We start from the raw sequence: 20,739 nt of genomic DNA, 5'->3' as shown, positions 1-20,739 counted from the left end.
TGCTGTACAAACATGTGACAGTGGAGCCAGGTGTGTAAGCAGGTGGCCACAGCTGATGCAAACAAACACCTGCACAGGTGTGGAAACCTGCAGAGCTTCAGACACTCACTGGGCTCTGAGGTGGTCAGACCTCGTTTGTCTCCTTAGCAGGAAGCATTTTTTTGCAAATGCACCTTCTCCCTGTTCTTCAACACTCTCAGTGTGTTGGCTCAGACTTCCTCAGGCACGTTTGTATCTTGCAAGCCTTGAAAAATTTGGTTCTGAATTTACTTCTCTACTGGAGAATTGGCCTCCTCTGGAATCTTGCCACTGACTTCCATTTCTAGTAGTTTCTCAAATGACTTTTTATCTAACACCTCCAGCTCTTCCTGCTTACACATCCCTTTTTCTCCTCTGATTCATCAGTGCCCTTTCCAAAGGCTCAGCAGCACTTAATTTGGAGCTCTTTGCAGCTACCAAGTTTTATTTGGTGGTTTGTCTTTACACCCTGGAAACTCTGCAGCCACCTCATTCTCTCATGTACGTACATGGTGACTGGTCTGAAGCAATAATACTTTGGTTTCTCTTTTTGTGTGGTGCCCTAAAAGGTTCTGATTTTACAGAAAATGAAGAGGATGATGGGCTGTTACGAACAATTGCTTTACTGGCAGTGCAGGATTGGTTGTAGTGCTTCAGGTGAAGCACCGGGTATTTTTCAGGTATGATTTCCTAAATTTAAGCTTTAATTCCTTGGCTGTAATCTGTGTAAACGCTGTGTGATTCTGTAATGTATTGAACAACTGCATTTCCTCATGGGCTGCATATGAACTGTTCATTGCTTCTGGGAATTCAGATTACATGCCTGCTTAGAGAGGTTTGAGTGTCCTGAAGCAACCAGCAAGCTGAGAGGGACGTGTAGGACGTGTCAGCCCAGAGCTGAATGAGGTGCCCGGTGCATTAACAACCCTGAGGTCTTAAAGACAGGGATTTGTGCAGTGGCATCACCGTTTGCTGCCTTGTTCTCTTCCTAATTGGGAACGCTGGCTACTATTTTAACAGTGGGGATTTAGTGACTTGATTACTTTCCTAATTGTTACAACCCCAACGTGGTGTCGCTGAGCAGGAGCAGCTATTTCAGAGCCCATCATTAAGCACATAGGTTATGATTTGTTTTCTCACCTGCACTGTTCTGCACTTAACCTGTGTTGAATTTCACCTGTCAGTTTATCACTTTGCCTACTTGGTGTCAGGCTGCCATCTGAAGTGAGATGGAGCTCGCAGGGAACATTTTTAACATTACTATTGTCAAAATTTAAGTTTGCTTTGCTGTTGTTACATGAAAGGTGAGAGTTGTTGCCCCACAGAACTTTCTGTCTGAATAGCCAGGGAGGGAGGGAGGCAGGTACAAGAAATATCTTGCCCAAGGACATGCAGAAGGTGGTTTGGAGAGTTGGGATTACACCCTATTCCTCTGTACTTGCAACTGTGCAACCAAAACCCACATTCCTCGTGGAGCTGCTTTTTATTTTGGCAACAGAAAATGGTCAGTTCTCTCAGCCTTGAGCTTTGGATTCTGAAGCAAGTTCAGAAGGAGATGTAATTCATGTGCTGCGGTCCGTGTAAGTGGTTGCCTTAGGAGGGGCTTATCTGAAATCAAGCTCCTGTAGGAGATTTGAGTGTTTCAGGGGATTTTACCCTTCTGTGCAAGAGAAAATACGTGTTGTAACCTCATACAGTTTTCTTAAAGATAGACAAATATGGAAGGTTTCAAAGAGGATCTTAAACTCTGAGATCCTTCTTGCTCCACAAGCAGAAGTCTAATGAGGGAGTGAGAACTTCCAGTCCTTACAGCACTTGGTGCAAGAGGCCCTGAGCAAGACTAAGATTCACCCTGTGTTTCATTGAATTCAGTCCCATGTTCGTGCCTGGGATTGGCTCTCCCTAGGTACAGCACCTGGCACTCCTTTTTGAGCTCTATGATGTTCCTGCCAGCCTCTTCCCAACCTGCCCAGGTCCCTCTGGGTGGCAGCATGACCCTCTGAGGTAGCTGCCACTCCTCCCAGTTTATGTGATCTGCAAATTTGCTTTAATTAAGGTGTTAAAGAGGACTGGACCCAGCATTGACACCTGTAGTTCACCAGCAGCTCCTGGCCTCCAGCCAGACCCTGAGCCGCTGACCACTGGGACCAGGCATTCAGACAGTTTTTGGTGTCTGCTCCTGCAGCTTCAAGAGCTTCTTTGTGAGGAGGTTCTTACAGGACATAATGTTTGGAAGTCTTACATGAGTCCAGGTAGACAGTACCCACAGCTCTCCTCTGCCAGGCCAGTCATTTCATTTCAAGGTTATCAAGTTGGTCAAGCATGACTTCCCCCTTGGTGAATCCAAGCTGACTGCTACTGATGATTTTCTTGTCCTTCATAAAAACAGTGTCCAGGATTAGCTACTCACAGAATTGCAGAAATTATTTTAAATTCTCTAAAAGTTGGAAGAGAGCAAGAACATCCACACAGCTGGGGGCCATGTATGGATGCATTTGGCACTGGTAACATGTTCCTAGCTGGGTGCAAGATTAACCCTATTCCTTTCCCCAAAAAAGCAGGAGCTGCTTGTGATCATGGAGGACTTAGTGTTGCTTACAAGCACATTCTGTAGCAGCAAGTTCAGCACTGTAATGATTGAGTCCTTAGGGAAATTCCTGCCTTCAGGTGATCAGGCAGTTGTCCTTAAAGACAAACAGGGATTGATTGTGATTAGCAGTGTGTGCTCTGCTAATTTGCTGTCGCTGAGCAATGAGAGGACACAGCCAGATTTGGATTTCTGCTGTGCTGCTCTGTGGAGATGTAGGTTCTTCATAGATGGGTTTGAAAGTAACACCTGGGCTTTGGAATTTTTTGGTGTGTCCTATAGACAGGACTTTCAATAAAAGACTTCCCTCTTGCCCTGTGATTTTATTCAAGCTGTAGAGCAGTTAAAGAGCAATCCCAGTGCCTTTATCATCCATCAGTCTGGTTTATCCTCACACACCACCACTGACTTCTGGTTGTGACTGTAGAAGGGACTTCTGGAGTCCAGCTGGAGATGGTCAGGCAGCTCCTGGCAGGACACATGGCCCTTTTGTGTTTAATATGTGAACACAGATGGTTTTTACCTGTGATGTAGTTTAGTGGACAAATTCACCTGCTTTGCCTTGTTTTGAATCATAAAATCAAAGAATGGTTTGGATTGGAAGGGACCTCAAAGACCATCTAGTTCCAAACCCCTTCCATGGGCAGGGATACTTTCCACTAGACCAGGTTGCTCAAAAATGAACATTTTTCTGAAAAGACTTTAGTGACATTTCCTGCTTCACAGAGGATGACAGGATTTTTTAAGGACGCAAAAACTGGTAATTATATGAGTTGCTCATCACATCAGCCAGAGCTGACAAGCCTTAACCCCTGGGCAGCCCTGGATGTAATCATAGTTACCCATGCCTTGTGTCAGGAGCAATAAAGGAGTAGCTGCTCCTTTTTCCTCCTCACTGAAGGATTTTTTAACTCTGAAACTTCTTCTAAATGAGTGCTTTTTTCTTTCTGTAGGTCAGTGGGCTAGAAGTGCTGCTTGCCTTGAATGTCCAGCATGATTTTACCTCCTATTTACTGCAAAAAATGTTTTGTGTCACTTGAGATGCAACTCAGCAAGTTAGTGGCAAGGAGAAAAAAACCACTGTAAAATCTGCAGGACTTTCAACTGCTGGACAAAAAGGTGGGCAAACCTAAAGTCTTTCACTTCTGTTCCTGAAGAGAGAAAATGAATGATAAACTCCCTGTGTGCCTGTGTTTGGTAATTTAACCAGAAATGTGCAGTAGCTAACAATAAATACAGATGTGGTCCTGTTGTCAGCTGTGCTCCTTTAGGGATCTTGCTCCCTATTTGTGTCAGGTGGGGTTGGGTTTTGCGGGTGGCTTTTTGTCCACAGGTGCAAACACAGCTTTCCATGCCAGTAAGAAAAAGCCTGTTTGAATGGGGGGAGAAATGGGTATTGAAGAGGAAAAGGTGCAGTGGAAGAACAGGCGTGAAAGCCAAAGGAAGCTCTGTAAGCTGAAGAAGGCATAGTGTGCGTGCTCCTGCCGAGGTTTCCTCTCATCCCCCAGTTCCTGATCCCCGTTGAGCTCATGGTTGTGGCTTTATGGCTTTTCCTCTTTTCTTTTTAGCATCAGGAAATGGGGAAATCCCAGAGCACAGGGTTGTTAGTATAGAAATGTAAGAACACAGCCTAATGCCTTGTGTCCAAACAAATGTCTGGTGTCCAAACCCTGAGCTTTCAGCCCTGTAGCTATGGGCACCAGGGGACAGGGCACAAATGTCCTGCTCCCACCAGGCCCTGTCTCCTGTGCAGGACATCCCCCTGCCCTGCTTTGGCAGCCCCAGCAGCTGTAGCACATGCTTAAAGCCCAAGACACCCTCAGCTCTATGGAAAACAGGATCTTTCCCAGGAAGATGCCTAACACTTTCCTTTGTTCTCTCCCACTTCTTATTCCTTCTCTGGGAAGAATGTGGGCTTTTTTTCAAAGCAGCTTTCAAGCATCTTGCCACTTCACAGTCCTTGAGTTGTTTTTCCTCTCCCAGTCTCTGAGGTGTTGATCTCTGGCCTCCATTTGAGAGCTTGCAGCAAGTCAACAGCTCAGGAATCCACATGGTCCTGCCAAGACAAAGGTCTTCAGCTCATCTTGGGTTTCTCCACCTTCTGCCGCAGGCACAAAGCTGGGTAGCACTTTTGGACTTCTCTGCTTTGAACTTGTAAAACTTGTATAGCAACTGTGAACCAAAGCTCAAATGATACTCTGGCAAAACACACCGAGCTCCTCTTGGGAGGATGGGAAGTGAAAACTGGTGGGGTTTTGTGTTTTTCCACTCTGGGAAAGTGCCGGGTTTGTGCAGTTGCAGAGATGCAGAGTTACCACTGGGAGAGGATGTGAGCTGGAGCAATTCCCGATGTCTTGTCTTCTCTCTTTGTAGGAGGGGGTGTTGCACTCGAACAGCAAAATTTAAGGACCTTTCCTGCAGCAATGAAGTGTATTCAAACTGGGGTTCGGGGATTTGCTTCAAGCCCAAATTTCATAGGAAGATCCATCTCCCTGCACCAGTTACAGCCCTGCCCATCATCCCATGTGACACAACTCCATTGCATCCAAAGACACTGTCCCAGAAGTATCACATTCACCTGCAAGGACTCAACTCTTCTGAGGAAGTCGGGAATTTAGGGCTAACAAGGAAATTAAGTTTTGAAAATATCTTCAGCTATGACATACTAGTCATGCATTTCCTCCCCTTTCTTCACTTGGATTTCTACCTGATCATTTAAAAGTATTTTGCTTTGTTTTATTTCTATCCAGCAGGCTGATTTATTCATGGGCAAAGCCTGATGGGTTTTGCTTTTCCTGCAGTGTTGGGGAACATAAAAGCCTGGAAACTTGAGGCTGCTATCAGCTTTTATGTTAAAAAATAATGGTGTTGGCATCATAAAATCAATACATCCTTTTTTTTCCTGTTTAAAAAAAAGGGGGGGAGTTAACTGCATGGCAAGGATTTGCCTTAGCAATCCTGGACTGTGTGAAATAGAATTGATTATCTGTCACTCTTGATGCATCAGAAGAAGGATGCAGATGTTCCTCCAAACGTGACATTTCCTCTTCAGTGCCAGGTGGGTGTGTGGTAGCAGTTCAAAGCCACAGAAATCAATGGAGAAGGGAAACTGAGTTTCCTGCATGGAAAGAGCAGAATCAAATTTAGAAACCTGCTGGAGCTGGCAGCAGCAGAGAAGCCAGGAAGGTTTGTACCTGGCAGCTGCAGTAACTACTGCCTGCAGATCACCCCCGGGAAACACTGCCTAGTTCTTTCTCTCCAAAACCCAAAAGCTGAAAATTGTGCAGAACAGGAGACCAGGATCTGGAGCTGTGCAAGGCACCAAGAACACCTGGTCACAAAATGGTTTGGGTTAGAAGGGACCTTAAAGATCATTCCAACACCTTCCACTATCCCAGGTTGCTCCAAGCCCTGTCCAGCCTGGCCTTGGACACTTCCACGGATGGGGTAGCCACAGCTTCTCTGGAAAACCTGTGCCAGGGCCTCAGCATCCTCACAGGGAAGAATTTTTTCCTTATCTCTAATCTAACCCTGCCTTCTGTTAGTTTAAAGCCATTTGTCCTTGTCCTAAGTCTTTGACCTGCATCTCTCTAATCCAATCTTGTCTCCACACCTTTATAGAGCACCTAATCTTTGTGATATGAAGATGGCAGCACTAATACCAGAGGTTAATAAAAGTAATCTCTCTAGGTCAGGCTACAGTGTACAAGGGGGGGTTGGCTGTAAACTCTCCAAAAGCTCACTGTTCCCAGTCCCTTCTGCATCTTAAGCCCTGATGACCTGGTTGTGTTCTCTGTTCTCCCAGCAGGAACAGGCCACGAGCCTCTCTGCAACTTTCCCCTGCTAAATCTGCAAGGCTGAAGCATCAGGCTGGTGGTCAGCATGTGGGGAGAGCTCATTGTGAGAAAGGCAGCTGGGCACCAGTGTCCGGCTGCTGGAGTGTGGGGAGATCAGCAAAAGCCTTGAAAACCTGGGCATGGGCTGAAAACAGAAGTGTAATGGTCAGTGCCTGGTCACCTTGAAGATTGGCTTAGGTGTGACCACAGCAGCTCAGCCAGGGAACAGCTGAGCAGTGGGAAAAGGGGCCTGATGCTGATGGGGAAAGCAGCACCTTCAGGCAATGTGTAACCCAGGAGAGGAGGAGGAGAGCCTGCCTGAGCACTCTGATGTATTATAAAAGGACAAAACAGAACTTTGCAAGCCAGATCAATCATGTAAGAAGATCCCCTGGTGTACCCAGCAATTCCCAGCACCCTCGTCTTCCTTGGGTTTGTGCCATGCAAGTCATTCCAAATATTATAAATATTTCAAAGGAGTTGTTTGCATTCTTATTTGCTTGTAGAGTACAAGCCCTGCAGTGAAGGAGATCCCTGTGACTGATTCTCAGGCTAAAAGCACTGACATTCCTGTCTCACACTGCTCCCACCCATTATCTCACTAACTGGAAAGGGAGATCAGTTCAATACTGATTTCCTGGCTGGGGATGTGCAGGGCAGCTCATTTCATCCCTGTGCCCCTTGATGCAAAGCCTGATTGTGCACACAGATGGATTCAGTGCAAGGTGGGGAAGGCAAATTAAATCTCCATCCTGGAAAAAGAGGTTTTTCTGGGCTTAAGGATGAAGTTGAGGGAAAAATTCTTCCCTGGGAGGGTGCTGAGGCCCTGGCACAGACTGTCCAGAGAAGATGTGGCTGCCCCTGGATCCCTGGAAGTGTCCAAGGCCAGGCTGGACAGGGCTTGGAGCAACCTGGGATAGTGGAAGGTGTCCCTGCCCATGGCAGGGGGTTGGAACTGGATGAGCTTTAAGATCCATTCCAACCCAAGCCATCCTAGGATTCTATGAAATATGCAGCTTAAACCTGGGAGAGCAGTAAAAGGACCCTTTTCCAGGTCAGTTCCAACTAAACAACCCCCCTGAAATATTAGCCATTAAATTATACTTTTGTTTCCTTTGGAGACAGCTTCCTACAGGACACGGCTGGGAGCGCTGGTAGCAACCATTGAGGCTCCAAATGCCTCTCCCACAGAAACCAGCACTTGAGAAGATCCCAGGAAGCTTTCTGGACCATCCCTCACCCCTGGGGCACAATCAGTGCTGGCTGAAACCCTTCCCACCATGTTTGCCCAACCTGTTCTGAAAACCTCAAGTGATGCTGAGCCACTGCCAGCCTCTCTGGCCATGCAGCCTGGAATTTGTGCTCTGCCAGGAGGAGAGATGCTCTGATTTCACTGTCCTGGACCACAGTTCGTTTAGTTTCATCTGAATCTTATTTTGGGACCACCTTGATTCTCAGTAATTCTTTTAATTATGACTATTTTTACTTTTATGTTGTTCTTTTTAGATGCCAGACAGAAATGCTGTTGAACTGTGACTAAGGGGTGAAGATCCCCATATATCATGTTTGAAATCTTCTCTGCTTCTTTAAACTGCCTGGCACCACTGAGATGCCTGAGGTGCTTTCTGTGGGTGAGACCCAACAGTATCTGATTTAGGGAATGATGCTCTGACTCCTGTGATGGCCTTGGAAGCTGGTTTCTGGAATTTTCTGGAAAAATGGAAAGCAGATGTGTGGACAGCAAGGACAGTCCCATCTGAGATCTTTCTAGGTCAATGCACAGAATAACTGGAGCAAATCCCAGGGCAAGGACCAGGTGACAGAAGCACCTTAATGTGGACCTGAACCATCATCCTCTAATACACGTCTTGGTTGCAACTATGAAACTCTGGGATGCTCCAACTGGGCAGTTTTTGGAGCTGAAGTTGCATTGTCCAGGCAAGATCAGTGTTGGATAAAAAAAACATCCGAGGAGTTAAGCCCCTTCCAAGGTGTGCAGGCACTGAGCAGGATGTAATGGACAACAAACTTGGACATGAGCACTCAAACATGGATTTGATTGGTAAGACACTCATTTTGGGTCTAACCCTGAGTACATTGGATTCAGTTTCTTTTGCCAAGCCTTGGAATCATGAGCTGGAAATATCCTTCTGGAGATGAACTGCTAATCTGCATTTATCCTGGGAAATAAAACTCTAAAAATCTGGTTTTGTGTTTTGTAGAGAGCTGAAAGCTCATCACTCCAAGGAATTTCACTCTTTTGCCAGAGCAGAGGACTGGGTTAGAGCTGAGGTGGACCAACAGAGCTCCTGGGTCATGGTGCCCTGGCCTTGGGCATGACTGGGGTGTCCTTCCCTTCCACCTGCCTTAAATTTTTCCAGACTTTGGCCCTTTAAGGTTACTAAACATCCTGGGAAATTCCATTTTTGGATGATTTTTCCCCAAGGAAATGGTTGCCTGCTCAATTAGCTTGGGCAGACCCGCAGCCTGTCCTGCTGTGTTTCCCAGGGGCAGGGCATAAATCAGCTGCTGTAACTGGTTCCAGTCACTGGAAGAAGCCCAGCAGCCCGTGCCATCAAATCTTGAGCACTTTTGTTCCTCACATGGTGCTGGGGCTCAGGAACATCTCCACGTGCATCAGCCAACACTCCCTGAGCAGGACAGAGGCAGCAAAGCCATGTAAGACATTGATGTCCCTGTCTCTGCCATTCCTGCTGCAGCCACAGCTCTCATAACAGCCTGGGGGGTGTTTTTTTGAGTGCTCCTCACCCACTGGCTTAAACAGGTTTCTCCAGTGGGGGTTAAGCCAAACCTGGCAGACTTTACCCTGAGGAGGATGAAGAACACTCACCTGGAGCATTGAGGTGGTCTGGATGGGGCTGGAGCCTGCAGGAGATGGATGGGGAGGCTTTAGACCACACAAGGGATGGTTTGAGGAAAGTCTTGTTGACTCCAGGAGGAAGGAACAGTTTTGCAGGGAGCAGAGACACAGCGTGGAGCTCATGGTATCGCTGGCAAGCACCACGGGGAAAGGATGGGGTCCAGTCGTGCACAGTTCAAAGAGTTTCTCTTGAACTACTTCCAAGCCAATGTCTCTTTCTACTTCCAGGGAGGGCATGAAGGAAGCACAGTAAAAATAAACAACCCTCCCAGGTTCAAATGCTCCACCTTCACCTCCTGCTGCAACCCGAGCTCCAGAGAGCTCCCAGCCCGACACACAGACCCACAGACCTGATGCTTTTCCAAAGCTGATGGCTCATCTCAGCCCTGTGATGCCAGGAGAAGGGTATTTGCTCATCCTCAGGATCCAGCACAGCAGGATCTGAACTCCCGATTGCCTGTGCAAGGGCAGGAGATGCGGAACAGGGGGATCTGAATTTCTGACACCCTTGCTTCTGAAGCAACTGTGTGTTCCCAGCTTGTCCCAGTGCCACCACAAAGAAGATGGGGTTTGGTGCTCTGATGGGCTCAGAAATTTGCATAAGTGATGCAGGAGGCCAAAATTCCATTTTCACACCCACATCCATTACACTCAGTTCCGTACTGGTCCTACAAAAAAAAAAACCCACCACAAATAAACTCAAGAACCCTGTCCCCGTACCTTCCACCCCTTTCTAAGGCCACCAGCTCCTTGTCCTGTTCCTGTCACCTCCCTCCCAGCTCTGCTGTCTCCGGGAAGTGAAGGGTTAAAAGCTCTGAAACTGCAAGAACTTCCTCCCTTCTGCAGTGCCACCCTCGGAATGACGCTGGTTTCTGCCGGGCTTTGCCCAAGTATGTCCGTTTCCTTCTGAACGAAGAAGGAGGAGGAAGGAAAGAAACAGACATACAGAAGAAATACATATTTTGCATTTATATATCTAAGAGAAAGCGTCCGCGGAACCCAGGAGTCCGAGCGCAGCCCTGCCTCCTCCCGCTCCATGCCGTTCCGCAAAGGTAGGGCTGGATGGGTGGGCAGCATCCCGGGATGCTCCCCCGCAGCGCCGGGACCGACCTGGGGATCCAGGGCTGGGTCCGTGCCCCGGGCTGTGCCTGCTGCAGGGATGGGAGATGGGAGCACCGAGCTGTGCCCGGCTCTGCCGCACCGCCGGCTCAGGGGGAGGATGGGGGACACCCCTGGGGTTGTGTGTAGGGTGCGTGTGCGTGTTTCTGTGCAGCCTGGTAAGGGCAACTGTCCCCTCTCCGCCCTCCCTGTGGGGTTCTTCGTCTGTTCCCGGGCGAGGGGAATGAGCTGCTCTGGGCGGTGCGAGGGCTGAGGACGGAAGGCAGCAGGATGTTTCCGAGCAGGGGGTGCTGCTGGGGGCTGGCTGGGGCGATGCAGTCTGAGAACTGGCGACCTGCGTGCATTTGTGTCCTTTGGGAGGTGCTCAGCTGAGGGGCTGGGAGCAGAGACTGGGGAGGTAAAGCAGCTTTTGAGGAGGGTCCCTCACCTGCGCAAGCCCCTTTCGTGCCGTGGTGCCCCCGGATCTGCGCCCCAAACCATCTCTTTTCCACAGAGCTCCATACCAGCGGCTGGCAGAAATCCCCACTTGCCACCCCCTGGCTTGGCGGTGTGGGCAAGAAGCACCCAATATGGGACCTAAAGCTCGGATGGGTGCTCCTGTGCTGCTGTGGATGAGTTTTCCATCCTCTCCGAGCCGCTGTGAAGCAGAGACTCTTAAATGTCACCTCCTCCTCTTTCCAGAGGGAAGTGCGGGCACGGTGGGACACAGAGTGGGATGCTTGTGGTGGTCCCTTTTCCCAGCTCTACTGAGTGGGGAAATGGAAGGTAAAAAGTCTTCTCCGTGAGTCAAAAAAGCCAGGGGAGGCAGGGTTAAGTCGGGATGTGCAAGGACACGGGGAGAAGGCACTGCTCAGCATCGCACACAGGTGCTTTGGCCGGCGGGCAGTCCTGTGCTGGGGCAGGGACCGAGATGTCACCCGCTGGGACTGGCATGGCACCGAAGGGCAGCAGGGAGGGAATGAAATTGGCGCGGAGAAGGCTGGAGTTGTTTTTGTCCCCTCTCCCTGCTCTGGGGAGGGTGTTTCGGGGGTGAGGCATCGCCCGCAGTGATGCTCACAGAACCCGTGTCTCCGGCGCCGAGGTTTCTGTTGCCTTTTAAGGCTCAGCGGAGCGTGATGTGGTTCACACCCTCGCATCTTGACAGCGCAGCAGACTGCAGGGCTCGATTTAATTTTAGGTGATAAACGGATTAATTTGGAGAAGAGTGAGAGGTGCCGGGGGTGGGCGGTGGGAGGAAAGCAGAGTATGACGCTTTGAAAGCGCTGAGCCCTTAGTGGGAAGCAGGGAGAGACCGGGGGAATTTCCCCTGTTGGAGGGCAGCTCCCGTGGCCCAGCTGCAGCCCCAGCAGGGGTAGAAATGACGGGCAGGTCTGCAGCACTTGGGGACACATGGTGGATTTGCAGCAGTTGATGCTTTTCCACGCGGCCCTGCCCAGCACACCTGAACTGGGGAGGACCCTTTTGCTGGGACACCGTGCTGTGCTTGTCATCGCTGCCAGACACGTGGGCCACAGCTGACCTGCAAATCCTCCCCAATTCGGTCCTGCAGCCGTTGTGCCACCGTCGCAGCTCGTCTGTCTACAAACTTCCTCTAGAGGTCAACCTTGAAGTGCCAGAGCAGCTTTCAGCTGCTCCGTGCATCAGCCTGCAGCTCCAGAGAGTCTGAGATGGCAGAGGCCAGTGTGGATGGGTTTTGTCCACAGCTTGTGTATTTTAGGAGAAATTTTGTCACCACAACAGTTGTCAAGGACTGCAAAAGTGGTGCCTGGGGAAGTGGTGGAGTGACCATCCCCGGAGGAATTTAAAAGGCATGTAAATGTGGCACTTGGGTACATGGTTTAGTGGTGGCTTAGCAGTGCTGTGACCCGGCTGCAGCCTTTAACCCCAGCTCAGAGCATCCCGTTGGGCTGGTGGGACCCCACATCACCAGCCCTGCCTGGAGCACTGCTCAGTGGCTGCTGCTGGGCTGCCTGGGCTTCCCAGGAGCACATCCATAAGCCACCAGGAGGAGGGTTGTGGAGAGCATGGCCTTGTGGCTGCCCTTCAAAAGCTGCCCACAGCAAGCTGAGTACATCCTTAGTTTACAGGAGAGTTGGGCATGAAGATATTTTCCTTCTAGTTCAACTTGGTGCATAAAAAGCCTTGCTTAAGGTGGTGGCTTCAGCTGGGTTGGAATCTGGCTGTGTTCCTGACCCTCCCAGAGGAATATGGAGGCTCCAGGCAGCTCAGCAAGGAGGCTGAGCCTTTACTTTGGAAGCCTTTTGGGAACAGCATCTCACCTCAGGGCTTCCTCACAGCCACCCTGATCCAGGGTGCAAAGAGAAGGCTCTGCCCAAGGGCTGCTGCTCTGCAAACCCCTGGTAGCTTGAGGCACAGGGAGGCTTTGAGATGAGCATTTTGGAGGCTCTCAGCTGTCTTTGCACACCCCTGCATGTGGAAATGGAGCATCCTGTGGAGCAAATGCAAACTCCACCCTGTCTTTGCCAGTTTCTCACTACTTGCAGCTTTGGCATCACTTTCCCATGTCTCCCTGAGAGGTCTGTGTGAAATCCTGGTTGTCTTGGCTCTGTTCTGCCTCCTTTCTCCTTGGGCATCGCAGCCAGTGGCATTGCCCCAGGATCTGCGCTTCATGTTTGTATAACAGCTGCCATTTAGCAAGGCATTTGGCAGTTTCAGATATTAAAGAAAGGTCTTTCTAGCAGGGATGCTCAAGGACAGCCAGGAGTTATGAGCTTAGGACAGGAATTAATTTCTTCCAGCATTGCTGCATCAGCTGGGAGCACTGGAGAGAGCCCTGCTCCCCAAGCAGTGCCATTACCCTGGCAAGGGCCTGTCTGTGGCTGCAGCTCTGCTGGCAGGAGGTGTTGGGAGCTTTCACCTAAAGTACTCTTCCTGAAAAATATGATTTAATTACTGCAGCTGACGCAAGGAGGCCTGGGAGTGTGCAGGTGATAAGCTGGCAGGACATTGCCAGCGAGCAGGACATTTGTCATCTGTCAAAGGACAAATGAAATCCCGGGGCTGCTGGCTGGGAAGGAGCTGGAGATAAGACTGAAAGCCAGCGAGCAGAGATGGAACACATGATGACAGAAGCACAGAACAATTTGGGTTGGAAAGGATGTAAAAGATCACCTAGTTCCAAACCCTCTGACAGGGCAAGGACACCTTGTACTTGAGGAGGTTACTCAAAATCCACTCTAACCTCACCTTGAACACTTCCAGGGAGGGGGCATCCACCACCTCTCTGGGCAACCTGTGCCAGGGTCTCACCACCCTCACCATAAAAAATTTCTTCCTTATTTCTAATATAAATCAACCCTCCTTCACCTCGAAAGCATCACCCCATGTCCTGTTGCAACAGACCCTGCTAAAAAAACTGTTCCCATATTTCTTATAGGTTCCCTTTAGGCACTGGAAGGTGCTCTGAGGTCTCCCACGAGCCTTCTCCAGGCTGAGCAACCCAGCTCTCCCAGACTGTCTCCATGACAGAGGTTGTCCAGGTCTTGGGGCATCTCCGTGGCCTCCTCTGGACTTGTTCCAGCAGCTTCACATCCTTCTTATATTGGAGACCCTGAGCTGGACACAGGGCTCCAGGTGGGGACTCACAAGAGTGGAGTGGGGCAGAATCCCTCCCTCTCCTGCTGTTCTCACTGCTTTGTACGTTCTGTAAGCAGAAGTTATGACATTTCCTGGTCTCATTTCTGCTTGCTGAGGTCAAGGAGGCTCTTGTTAGCAGGAGCAGAGGTGCCTTTTGCCCGCGAGCATGAAGGGAAAGGGCAAGACTATGCCACATCCCGGCACTGCAATTTCTGCTGCCTGTCCCCTGCTCCACCGAGCACTTCCTTGCTGTCCCAGCTCCTGCAGTGACTCAGATTACAACACCCCCTGATGGGAAACTGCTTTTGCAGAATGGTTACAGCTAAAGGTGGAGAACTGCCTTTCTGCAGCTCTTTTCAGGTTTTGGAAGGGATAATCTTGTCACTTCTGGAGGCTTTCTGGCTTGCTGGCAATTCCATGCAAACCCACATGCGGCTGCCTTTGCCGGTCACGTCACTCGTCGCTCCTCGATGTCGTGTCTTCCTGGCAGCCCTGGAAAAGTTTTTATCCAGCATTTCCTGTCAGAGGTACTGGACAGGATTTTTAAGCACTGATGGGCTGTACACATGATGCAGAGAAGCCATGTGAGGAGTCAGGAGCTGCTTGAGGGGGATCCTGCCTGCTGCAGCTCCCTGTGGGGACTGTCCTGGTGACGGCAACACCGTGGGTGTCTGCTCAAAGGGCAGGGAGGAAATGTGTGGCAGAACTGGCCCTGGCTCTCCTGACTCACTGGCTCGTGCCTGAGTCAAACCATTGCCTTGTTTTCACTGAACACCTTTCCTGGAAGGCTGGAAATCCCCTCCTGTCCTGCTTTGCCCCCTGGCCTGTGTTGCTCACTGTGGTATTTTCCTTCTGGCTCTCAGTTTCATTTCATCCCCTTTCACCTCACCAGCCTCTTGAGCCAAAGGACCCAAAAGAACAGGTGTCTGTGCCCTCATCACACCCCTCCCAACACCTCCCTGCACTTCCAAGAAAGCCCTCCATGAGCACGACCTTTCTGCTGCCCCTTGGCCCTTGCACTTTCTTTAGCATTTACGGCCACTCACAGGGAGTTTTTAATGGATTTCAGGGTCACCATGCCTGGTCTTGTTTCCATTGGTGCTCACAGGGTCATGAACAACCGAGCAGCAGAGCCCACCATGTCTCCTGGTGCTGGTGCAGGGGGGCAGATGCCAGGCTGTGGTGGGCAGGTGGGACAACCTTGGCTGCCACCAGCTGCAGGTTGGAACCACCACTCCACTAGAAACGGTTGCAGGAGGTTCCTAAGGGCTGTGCAGCTCTGTGAGGTCCAGTGGGATTTTTGGGACCTACTCTGTGTTCTTATCACTCCCCAGAAACCAGCTGGTGGGGAGAGATATGGGTTATCAGCACCTCTCAGACTTCCCAAGTCTGGGAATTAAGCCACGTGAAGCTATTGAAGGTATATCCTCATGTCCTAACCTGGGAGCAGGCAGACACACCTATAACCTGCCCTGCCAGGGTCAGCGTCCCACCAAGCAACTCAGGATGCTGGAAAACCCCTCCTTTTGGTGTCCTGCCTCCCTCCTGCAGGGATGGGGAAGGACTCTCCATTGCTGTATTTCCAGCCACCAGCTGAAACCTAGGCTCAGTGGCAGTGTCACACAGGAAAGCAGCTCAGACTGGGCTTGGGCTTCACCCCAGTGCTCAAATCCCACCACCAACACCCCCCCAGACCCCTTTTCCACCTGGCATCCCACCATCCTTGTGCCAGCAGGGGTCTGTGCTGGCAGAACTGCTTTCCCTAACACACCCTCTGTGATGGAGAAATTGATCTCAGCACAAAACGGCTCCAAAGGCTTTAAATCAGATGACCACAGGTGTTTTTCATGGAGGACGTGGGAGGATTTCAAAACCAGCAGCCGGCAAGGTGTGATCCCTGTTTTCCTGGTGCGTGCGTGCAGGCACACACAACTCTGCAGGGCACCTGATCTTTTCCCCATCATAACTACATTTTAAGGCTGGGGAAAAAAAAAAAAAGGGATGGGACACAGGCCCCAGCTGGGACTCAAGATCAAACCCATACAGATTTAGATTTCCTTTGTGTTTTCCCCTGGAGAATTCCTTGTCCTGGCAAGAGGTATTAGGATTCCACTAATACTGGGACAGCATATCTTGTATAAACCTTAAATATTCCTTGCTGTAAAGAACAGCTATTACCTTCTCCATGGCATCCTTTTCCAGGCCAAAAGCTATTCCGCAGTCTTCTCCTTCCTGGAGAACAAAATCACTCTCATTTTGTGCTCTCCCATATACCCCATTCTGAAGACATCTCCTTGGTATTGCCCACCATGTCCCATCCCAGATTAAACTTCTTCCCCAAAAGAACAGGGCCTGGAGTGAGATGTCTCCTGCCTTGGTGCTGAGGAACCAGCACAATCCAGTCCAGAAAACCCAACCTCCTGCATTTTGTATGCCACCCTCTTGCTAAAACATCACGGAATTGGGCTTTCTTTTTTATATATTAATAATAATAATGATAATTTTCCCAGGGACCTAATGCTGTTCGTTCAGAACTGACTGCTGGGACCTCTTTGTTCCCCCTCTCCCCAGTGTCTTACTCCTCATTGGATGATTTCCAGCTTTATCAATTGAGGCAGGGGAAACTGAGGCACAGGAGGGTGCAGAGATGGGCTGGCGGCTGCGCTGACAGTGCCTTTAGCTGCTCTTATCCATGGATCCAGCTCTCTCTGCACCAATCCTGGCTGTGCTGGAGCACCCTGAGGTGTGTTCCCTGTGTAGGTACATTTGGGCCTGGTGTTACTGGTCCAGACCTCATTGTAGTGCAGTGCAGAGCTTCCAAACCAGCCCCTGTGGGCAGGAGCAGGGTGTAAAAACCGCACCTGGAGAGATGTTGATTTGGGTTGGAAATCAAGGAAAGTTTTCTCCTGGAAAAGATTATGTGAGAACAGAGGGGAAAGCTGAGACCGACCAATGTCGCCTTGTGAAATGGTTCGGGGAGAAACGATGCTGCTGGGGAAGGGGTGATGTGGACGGTGATGGTAAATCCACGGGGAAAAGGAGGTATTGCCGTGTCCTTGTGCAGCCCCGGCCCCGCTTTGGGCTCTCTTTGGGCAGGCACACGGCAGGGCTGCTGTTACACGGCTGAATCCCTTCAGCCAGCCTGATTTACCTCCCTCCCTGCCGCCTCTGGAGCTTGTTTATCCGACCTGAGGCGGGGAGAACCTTTCCCAGAGCAGCGGGCTGAACTTGTTTACCCGTTCATTTATTATTTTATTGGCCTGCTGGCATGCGGGCCAGCGGACAGCGGGGACGCCCGAGCACGTGCCAGCCCCGGGAAGCCACACGGGCTGTGCACGCCCCGTCCACATGGACACGGGGAGGGAACGCTGCGGGCTCCGCTGGCCCGACCGCCGGCAGCTGCGCCTCCTCCTCCGGACACACGCGAAAGGAGCGTGCGAGAGCCGGCTGCTGCTGCTGGGCTTTCCAGCTATTTCCAGGATGGCCGGAGAGCAGCTGAGGCTGGTAAACAACAAGGATGACCCGCCAGTATCGGGGGTGTTTTGCTCCCAGTGGTACCGCGAGAAAAATGGGGTGTTTTGCCTCCTGCTCCCAAATCCACGAGCCCCAAGGAGGGATGTGGCTTCCCAGTTTCGGTCTCTCCCGAGCCGAGATGTTTCAGCTGGTTCTGCTGAGGGATAAACAGGAGGATGGGTTGCACTGGGTGCTGATGGGAGGGATGGAATAACTGGTGGAGCTGCTGATTTCTCTGCCTGGGGGACCAAATTTTTCCACCCCTAAAAATGCAGGTGGGCGCTGCAAAATATAGGCTCCTCAGTCACCAATGTAAATTTATTTGGAGGAAACTCGTGGCTTCATCCCAGGTATGACCCAGGGAAGCACCCCACGTTAATGCCAATAGGAGACTCAAACATGGCTGGAGCAGAAATTTGAGGATTTGACTTGTTTTTTTCTCCTTCTTGCCTTCATGCCTGGTATGACCCAGGGAAGCACCCCACCTAAATGCCAATAGGAGACTCTTAACATGGCTGGAGCAGAGATTTGAGGATTTGACTTGTTTTTTTCTCCTTCTCAGTGATTTTCTTAGAAATCCTCCTTATTAGCCAGGGATTTCTCACAGGAACAGTAGGACGTAGCTGAGGCTATGACTTGGGCTTAGGCAGCCCGATAAAGCCCCTCCACAAAAGGAATGTGAGATGGCTTTATGCCAACACCAGGTGCTCCAGGGATGGATCCATGCTTACAAAATAACATTCCCATTCAGAACAAAATAAAGAAAAATAAATTTCTAGAATAAACAGTATCAATAATAATAATAATAATAATGGTAATAATAATAATAGTAATAATAATAATAATGGTTTTTTTGCTGGAGGGCTGGATCTCATTCACGGCTGAGGACAAGGCTTTGGGGTGGGAAGAGGGACTCAGCAGTACCTTCACCACCAAAATCTCCATGTTGCTGAACCAGGCTGAGCAGGAGGAGTTGAGACAGAAGAGGCACCTCCCAGCAGTGACTTTTGTGTTTATTTTTTTCTCCAAGGTGGCTTTGCCAAAGGCAGGGAATGGATTTCCACCTCCTGCCAGCTGTGAAGATCATGTGCATGGAGGAACACAGTCAGCAAAGCCTGTTTCCCTTAAACCTTAAATCACTTCTGGTTGCTGCTGTGTTTCCCCTTTCCTTCTTTTTTTTCTTGTCTTCATAATTTTTGGGTGCAGCTGAGCTGCTGAGAAACTGATCACGTCCAACACATTTACACCGTAAATAAAAGAACAATGCAATAAACCATTAAATCATGTATGGCTGTTGCAACAGCAGCAATTAGGTGTAAGGCATGAGGGTGGGAAGTGTTCTTTTATGGATGTGACTTTACTAGCCCGAATTCTGGACGACCTGAGGTTACCTTTTCCAGCCTGGCTTGGGATGTGCTGTCACACCGTGCTGGCAGCCATGGGGTTGGGTGGCCTGGTGGTAACGGCCCAGCTGCAGACAAGATGGGACAAGGCAGTGTGGGATGAGGCTGGCATGTGCCAGGGCTGAGCTTTAGTCACCCCTGTCATCGATGACTGGCTCTGTCTGAATGCAAGAGGACCAGATTTCTGAGTGGCGTCTGAAGGCACTGGCGGCTGCCAGGCATGGGGTGGTTGCGTGTACTCCTGCACGTGTCCAAGGGAGCTGTGCTTGCTCAGTCTCTGGGTGGGCTTGAGCCTGCATGAGATGGGTTTTTAGGGATATTCAGTTGGTCAGGTCTGGAATGAACACCAGTGTTTAGGGCAGGACAGGGAGAGGACACAGCACATCCATGCTCAAAGCATGTCCTGCAGATACTACAGCTCCTGTGACCCTCTGGCTACCCCACCTTCATCCCAAACCCATCCTGGTGGGATCCCCCTTAGCCACAGCTGCAGAAAGGCCTGGCTTTTACGTAGCTGGCAGGTTTGGGAACCGCTCTGGGCTCTGCTCCATGGGTACAAACTGTATCTCCCACTGGCTCAGTGACCATCCATGGAACCCCTGAGACATCACAAGCATTTTCACCCAGCAGTGGAAAGGTGCCTGTCAATCAGGTGCCTGGGACTGTCCCAGCCTGGGTAATAAACACACAACATGAAGCCAAGGAAGGTCATGCCTTCCTTGCCAAGCCCGACTCTCCCTCTTTATAGGGAAGTTGGCAGGAAAGCCTGGCCAGGAGTCAGGTGGCCCTCAGATCTCTTGTTGACTGTCTAGCAGTTGTTTTCATTCAGGCTGGGCTCTGGGTAAACAGCTGGGAAATGTGAAACCCTGGCTGTGGCCGTGCTGTCACTGCAGGCATCAGCCCGGGGATGTACAGGGAACAGGACCCCACCAGTGCCGTGCAGGGGGCACAGGGAGATGGACATGTGAGGTGAGCCCCTGTCCTGGGGTCATTTGTTTGGTTTACAAGGATTGACAAGTGTCCTGTTTGTGGCACAGAGTTTGTGCTGGCACAGGGTGCCCAGAGAAGCTGTGGCTGCCCCGTCTCTGGAAGTGTCCAAGGCCAGGTTTGATGGGGTTTGGAGCAACCTGGGCTAGTGTAAGCTGTCCTTGCCTATGGCAGGGAGGTTGGAACTGGATGAGCTATATGGCCCCTTCCAACCCAAACCATTCTGTGATTCCCTAATGAGTGGTGTTGCTGGAAATGCTGAAGCAGACACAATAAAAGTGGTTTTCCCCCATCTCCATCATTAGTCAGTGAGGACAAGTCACAATCAATGGCCAAGATGTGCTTCCACCTGTGCCATCCCCTCCTGTCTGTCTCTCAGCTCAAGTAACAGCAGTTGTTTGGGAGAAAACTGAGGCCCTCCAAAGTGCTTTGAAGCACAGCATCTTTCCTTGTGACCCCTGCCAGGCACCCAGACACTGCTTCGCTACTCCCTGTTAAACTCCAGGGCAGAAATCTAAACATTCAGCTCAATTTTCTTTTTTTTTTCCTCAAGGAGCTGTTAGCAGCTTGTCATTGCGGGTTGGAAAATATAAATGTATTTGAGAAAATATGTTGGCAGCAAGCTCCCCATATTGTTTCAGCTTGCCCCAAAATTCCAGAGAAATTTTCCATTAATATTTTTCATGTCTGATTGGAAAATATTGGGGACAGAAGAAACAAATTCTGTAGATATTTTTAAACAATTTTAGGGTTTTTTTTCCTTTCCCAGCCAGGTCTTCATGGCATAGAAAAAAATAA

The sequence above is a fragment of the Coloeus monedula genome (genome assembly GCF_965178545.1).
Source record: "Coloeus monedula genome assembly, chromosome: 4".
Classification (NCBI taxonomy): Eukaryota; Metazoa; Chordata; class Aves; order Passeriformes; family Corvidae; genus Coloeus; species Coloeus monedula.
The sequence above is the reverse complement of the archived record's forward strand: the minus strand, read 5'-3'. Positions refer to the sequence as shown.